The sequence below is a fragment of the Mus caroli genome, unplaced genomic scaffold, assembly GCF_978045245.1.
Source record: "Mus caroli unplaced genomic scaffold, Mus_caroli_1 scaffold_13, whole genome shotgun sequence".
In the NCBI taxonomy this organism is placed as follows: domain Eukaryota; kingdom Metazoa; phylum Chordata; class Mammalia; order Rodentia; family Muridae; genus Mus; species Mus caroli.
In genome coordinates this window covers 110,746,814-110,753,833 of record NW_028227268.1, presented here as the reverse complement: position 1 = coordinate 110,753,833, position 7,020 = coordinate 110,746,814, and the positions used below count along the sequence as shown (strand labels likewise).

The 7,020-nt window shown below is 37.4% G+C and overlaps 1 non-coding gene across 1 annotated transcript; it reads left to right on the top strand.

The window, feature by feature from the left end:
- Positions 1-4,081: 4,081 nt before the first annotated feature.
- LOC115032722 (small nucleolar RNA ACA64) lies at positions 4,082-4,222 on the top strand. The gene has a single exon (XR_003838337.1). It is a non-coding gene; the product is annotated as a small nucleolar RNA ACA64 (small nucleolar RNA).
- The last annotated feature ends 2,798 nt before the right edge of the window (positions 4,223-7,020 follow it).

Here is a 7,020-nt window from a genome sequence, read left to right as displayed (position 1 = left end):
TACTATAAAACCTGTGAAATCAGGTACATTGTGTGCTCCCAAAACAATCATGGAGCAGGTTTATGACAGATACTCCAGTTCTAGAAGACAGATATTCCAGTTCTAGAAGATAGATGTTCAAAGAAGGAGGAACTCCAAGCAAGTAAAAAGCTTGGGAAGAATCCCAGTAGGTCTTAATGGTCAGATCTTCTGCTTTGCTGCCTTATGCATTGGGCTGCTTCATTACCCCAGTTGATCTTGCCCCTTTTTACTGGATAGGGCTAATGCCTTGTCTGTACCATATTGCATGGTGGCACGCTCAAACTGTAACGATTCTGTGGTTTGAGACTAATGAGGTGGAGCTAGTGCTGTTGAGCTTGCTGTAGTATTTGTGACTATGAAATTTCCTGATCTACTGTTTGGTCATTCTCCATGGTTTTGAATGAGAGTTAATACCTGCTCACATCAGAATAGCTCATTCTCCTATCTTGTAGAGTCTAGAAATATACACTGATTTTCATTCTTTATATTTTATCTGTTTAATTTTACTCCAGTTGGTAATGTAGCATAAGTCAGTCTCTCTTCTGGGATTCTCCTGAGGTGCTTGCTTGATTAACTTGTAGATCACATGAATATGCATTGTCTCCTCTTGGTTGTCAACTTGACTATATCTGGGATTAACTAGAACTCAAGTGGCTGGGTACATCTGTGAGAGATTTTAATTTATTAAGTCACATGTAGTAGGAAGACTCATTTTAAACCAGATCTTTAGAGGTGGGAAGAGCCTCTAAACCCCTTTAGCCTTTAGTCTGAGCCATACCTTCTGTAGGCACCTATGGTAAAGAACAGAACCTTGTTCTCTTTCTTTGCCTGTGTGTGTGTGAGTGTGTGTTCCATAAGTTTTGTTCCTCTAGAGAATCCTGACTAATACATAAACCAATGTACCTATGAAACGATCACTTTAGGTACACAACCTAGTTTTTTCTCAGAATAACTTTCCTTACTCCTTGATTTACAGATAGGCTGAAGATTTCTAAAACCAACCAATTCTGGTTCTTGTTTTTCTTAACAATTCCTTTAATTTATTTTTTTCTTCTTGAATTTTACTATAAATCATAAGAATAGAGCTTAGGCTGCTATTTAAAACCCTTTCTTAGAAATCTCCTTAGCCTGGTATTCAGTTTTAGTTCTGCTAGCCTTCAGGCACTGGAAGATGGGCAGAGGTTAGCAAAGCTTCAGAGTTCAGCTGACATTTTTACTGTTATTTATTCCTCATGCTCTTATGTTTCTCACGTCTGTCCCTTTTCATTCATATTTCTATACAATCTGCTCATGTAGTGATATATCCTCTAAATGACAGAGGTTTCTTTACAGTTCTTTCTTTCTTTCCGAGCCTTCAACTGAGCCCCTAATGCCCATATCTCTACACTCTTTTAAGGCTTTCTGGATGTGGCCTAGCACAAAACTCAAAACCTTTACAGCTTCTACTCATGACTCAGTTCTAAAACCATGTTTTGTACAGTGGATTCTGGCTTTTAAAAATTTTTATAAGGTATTTTCTTTATTTACATTTCAAATGTAACCCTCTTTCCCATTTTCCTTCTAGAAACCCCCTATCCCATCCCCCTTCCCAGTCCTTCTATGAGGGTGCTCCCTCACCCACCCACCCACTCCCACCTCCTTGTCCTGGCATTTCCCTTCACTGGGGCATTGAGCCTTCACAAAACCAAGGGCCTTTCCTCCCACTGATGCACAACAAGGCCATCTTTGGCTACAGATGTGGCTGGAGCTATGGGTTGTTCCATGTGTACTCTTTGGTTGGTGGTTTAGTCCCTGAGAACTCTGGAGGGTTTGGTTGATTGACATTGTTGTTCTTCCTATGTGGTTGCAAACCCCTTCAGGTCCTTCAGTCTCTTTTCTAACTCCTCCATTGGGGTCTTTGTGCTCAGTCCAATGGTTGCCTGCTAGCATCTGCCTCTGTATTTGTCAGGCTCTGGCAGAGCCTCTCAGGAGACAGCAATATCAGGCTTCTGTTAGCAAGCACTTCTTGGCATCCGCAATAGTATCTGCAGTTGGTGTCTGCAGATGGGGTGGATATCTAGGTGGGGCAGTCTCTGGTCTTTCCTTAAGTTCCTGCTCCACAATTCGTCTCCATATTTCCTCCCATGAGTATTTTGTTTCCCCTCTGAAGAAGGACTGAAGCATTCACACTTTGGTCTTCCTTCACCTTGGACTCTAGTTCTTATTTAAAGTCATTATTACTCAGAGTGGGCAACAATAAGAATATACTACAGAGTTTGATGGATAATAGAAGTCATTTCTGGAGGCAGGAATTATCATACCAAAGTCAAGTTTAGGTTGGGGGACCAGTTTCTGGTATAAGCCTTCTTTCTGGCTTTTAGATGGCAAAAATAGTTCAGAAGAAATAACTACTTACCGCTAGAAACACAAAGTTGTTAGAATTGGCATTATCATGTCAAGTTCCAAACCCAAGACTAGTGGCTGAGGTGTCTATTTAACTTATCAAAGCACACCTAGCCTACAGGTTTTCCCAGCATCCTTCAGATCTATGTGTTAAAGTACATGGCTGGCATATCCTATACTCTACCCTGAACCCTACAGCCTAAGGGCTGGGTTTTCCTTCTCCCAGAGGCACTTCCCTATGTAATCCAGACATTTTGGTCACCTTCCATCCTTTTGTACCTTTGGTGTCCTGGCTGCTATACAGAGCTCTCCTCTCTCTTCCCTTCCTCCTCTCCTACACGGTTCTGGGTCATGACTACTCTGTAATCTTCTGGAAAGATGAGTCTGACTCTATAGTTATGCATTCCCACATACTTAAAATAAACTTTCTCCTTCATCATACCTAGGAACAGTCATATCACTTCTTTTCATTTCATTTCTGTCTGCCATTCATTCCACACTTCACTGTTTAACTGTAACTATGTATCCTAGATGAGCATGCAGAATGAGTTGAGCACTGTATGTGACATAACTCTACTGAAAGACAGGCTCCAAATATACCATGACAGTGATTATCAAAGCAGCATTATGTTAATGAAATCCTGAAGAATTAAGTCCTCAACGTAAATGCATATACACAGACCTATGTATGTATGCACATCCATATATCTATTTGCTCACACACATATAACCTTGCTGAACAGAAATAAGCAAATATAAAATAAGTGTTACAAGCTCTCTGGCTACTAAAGTCCATGAGAAGAAGTTCATCTGAAGTTGGCTTTTTTTCCTGCTGCCACTGTATTTCCTTTAACCACTTCTGTAGATTGCCTTTTATATAGTTCCCTTCCCATTTTGTGGTAGTAGGTAGGTATTATCACAAAATTTCAATCTAGACCATCCATCAATTTCTAGCTGTATTTTTCCCCAAACAATAAACTTTCCAATTTGCTGGACTAGAAAGACTTTCAGACAGCAGAGGTTTGTGCACAGTTATAGAATTTTGACCTTTGTAAGTGATTCTCTCATATACCAGAATCCCAAATGCAGTACAAAGCATTTTGAGTGGCTGTTGTATTTCTAACATGAATACACCTCCCTTTATAATGAACACATCCTGAGTTTTTACTTGCTTACTCTGCACCCCTGAATCTAGGTGGATGGGACCTGTAACTGTTTTTTTTTTTTTTTTCTTTTCCTTTTTTTTTAATTAGGTATTTTCTTCATTTACATTTCCAATGCTATCCCAAAAGTCCCCCCACACCCCCCCACTCCCACTTCTTGGCCCCGGGGTTCCCCTGTACGAGGCATATAAAGTTTGCACAACCAATGGGCCTCTCTTCCCACTGATGGCCGACTAGGCCATCTTCTGATACATATGCAGCTAGAGACACGAGCTCTGGGGGTTACTGGTTAGTTCATATTGTTGTTCCACCTATAGGGTTGCAGATCCCTTTAACTCCTTGGGTACTAACTTGTAATTGTGCAATCAACCTTGTTATCCTGACAGAAATCTAGAGTGAATACAGATGGATTTTTGATTTCCATGTTCATTGAATTTTCTCTGGTTTAGAATGGGTCATCATGAAAGAAGAGTTTGACAAAAACCCTTTAATTAATAATTACTTAGAAAGTTAGTGTTCATTAAAAATTACCCTTGGCATTGGCTTTGATGGTTATGAGGGGGATGCGATTTGCTGCTCAGAACCACTAGGGTCTTCAGGTCACCACCTGCTCCCCCAGTGTGTGTAGGAGGGGTGAATCCCAGGCTCTGACAGCTAGGAATGACCACTTACCTGCTTGAGTTCTGTGAATTCTGTCTGCAGTCCTAACCTTATCTTTTCTCTATCATTTCTGGACATTGCTATGGTCTGAATAGCAAAGATGGCAGGATCTGGTTGTTCCAAATACTTAAATAAATATGCTTAGCTTTTAAAAAGTTATTATGAACCCCTTTTCCAAGTTTTGGTAGATGGGAAATTTCTACAAATTATTGTGAATAATTTCACCATATACATGATATATAATATAGAAATGTATTGTTTATTTGTATGTTATATATCTATAAACATATATATATTCATATATACATATTCATATATACATATATACATATATACATATATACATATATATATATATATATATATATATATATATATATATATATATATATATGAATTCCATTGAGCATATTTGTCCAACTAACTAGTCCTGGGCATGAAGCCTACACTTAAGTGTGGTCAATATACCCAGTGAAGCACTACTGGAGAAAACTAAATTTTCCTTTGCCAGCAGGTATTAATTGCAGAAGGCTGTGTTAGTGGTGGGTGACCATGTTCACTCCCCCTTCTCAGTGATGGGATCCCATGTGGCTTGAGCCTGTGCAGACCCTATGCATGCTGGCACAGTCTTTTTGAGTTCATGTGTATTTCAATCCATTGCATCTGGACTACACTGTTTCCTTGGAGTCATCTATTTCCATCTGGCTCCTACAACCTTTCTGCTTTTTCATCTACATCCCCAAGACCTGAGGGAAGGAGATTGATGAAGGCCCAACCTCCAAGAATGTTGATTTCATGCGGGTCTGCTGATTTGGTCACAGAATTTTTAATTCTCCCTGAACTTTTTGCCTCTTGATTCTCACCACAGATGGCTAAATCATTTGTTATGCCCGTTATAGTAGGTAATGTTTATAAGAAGATAATCTTGTGAGAGTTTTGTGCCTACAAGGATAAACACCTGTTTACCCAAGATAGAGCAGTGATGACAGACCAAAGAAATTATTCCACTCAAAGGACTCAGTGAACCACTGGGTCCTGAGCAGAACTGTCTACACATATAAATTAAGTGGCTTTATCTGTATGTACCTGTAAAAAACATTCAGGATTTTCCCATTTTCTACATTAGTAAGATAGTATATATACCTATCCCTACTTAACTTAATTGATATATTAGAGTTTGCCTCTCTGCCTTTCTCATTTTGAAGTTAATTACTGTTACTCTTGATATTGATTTGTAGATGTATCAAACATTATTTTATAATAAATACCAGCAGTGGAATTATTATGTAAAAGCTAACTCACTATCCATTAAATAACTTCAAATTTTCAACAGATATTCAAACCGATGGCAATAATTTACTCTTATACAAGCATACTTTCTGCAGATTATCTCTAGCTTACAACCAGATTTTCTGATTATTTTGTTAAGGCCATTAAGATAAATGTACTTATTTTAAAAGTTTTCTTTGTCTAAGGTTGAATATTTTTTTCAGGTTTATTGCCTAGTTAATTTTCTTCTTTTGTTGATTATGTGTTAGAATTACTTTGTATTTTTAAAATTTTTTGAGAACTTCATGGATGAATATTATATTTACTGGCTTCTTAAAATAGCATGTTTAAAAGTATTTACATGTTCTAAATTTTACAGGCATTGCTTATCTTTTCCTTTTGGTTCACAGACATCTTATTTTCAAGTACTGTTGTATTGCATATCCTTACTCATTCACACAGTGGAGTGTGTTTGCATGCCAAGGTTGGTGCCCATGTTGTGGTCAGGATAATGGAAATGAGTCAGTTCTCCCCTTCCACCATCTGGACCCTGCACTTGAAACATACATCATTGTGCTTTGGCAGCAAGTGCCTTTATTTGCTGGTCTGTCTCCTCAGCCTTGAGCAAACATTTTAAAACTTAATATAATTACATTTACCAATACTTTAATTAATTAATTAACTAATTAATTAATTTATTGTTTTTTGGATCTTGCTTAAGGAATCTATTTTTAGTTATTCATTTTATCCTCTTATTGTTTGGTGTATTTATTTTTAAATATGTAATACTGTTTTTCTGAAGTCTTTTTAAACATCACACACTGTACATTGTTATAGTTTTCCTCTACTAAAATAGTGAAACTTTCATAACATTGTTTCTCAACAAGTCAACCTAATCTTGTTGATTTGTAATGTTATATTTTTACATATAACAATATTATATATTTAATGTTTTGAGGAAAGTATCTATTGTGCTTTGAATAATATATATTTCTTCCAAAATTCGTGCTTCAAAAAGTTCCCCAACAATTGCATGAGAAGGTGAGGCCTTTAGAAGGGTGAGTATGAACTCTGCTTTTCCCTCTTGGCCAGATGAAGATGCAGCAGCAGGTGCCATCTTCATAGTAGACAGCCTCTACCAAGCAGTAAATCTGTCAGTGCCTTGTTCATGGAACCCACTGCCTTCTAAATGGTGAATGTCTGTTGTTTATAAATCACCCAGTCTTGGGCATTTTATTATAACAGCCCAAATCATCAAAGATCATATCTTGTAAATAAAGTTTAATATCTTCATTGGCTTTCATCAGAACTGTCTTATCTAATCATGACTCTTTGTTCTTTATGCATTTCAACTGGCCAAGTTCCAAAAATTACCTCATTGAGTTTTGGTTACGGTTTCAATTAATTTAGAGTTAAATTGGACAAAATAACTATATCTTTATTGTATTTAATGTTTTCATTAATTGTATCCCTTAATATGTATCTCTATCTGTCTAGTCACTTCTGTGTGTATCTGCATTTGTGT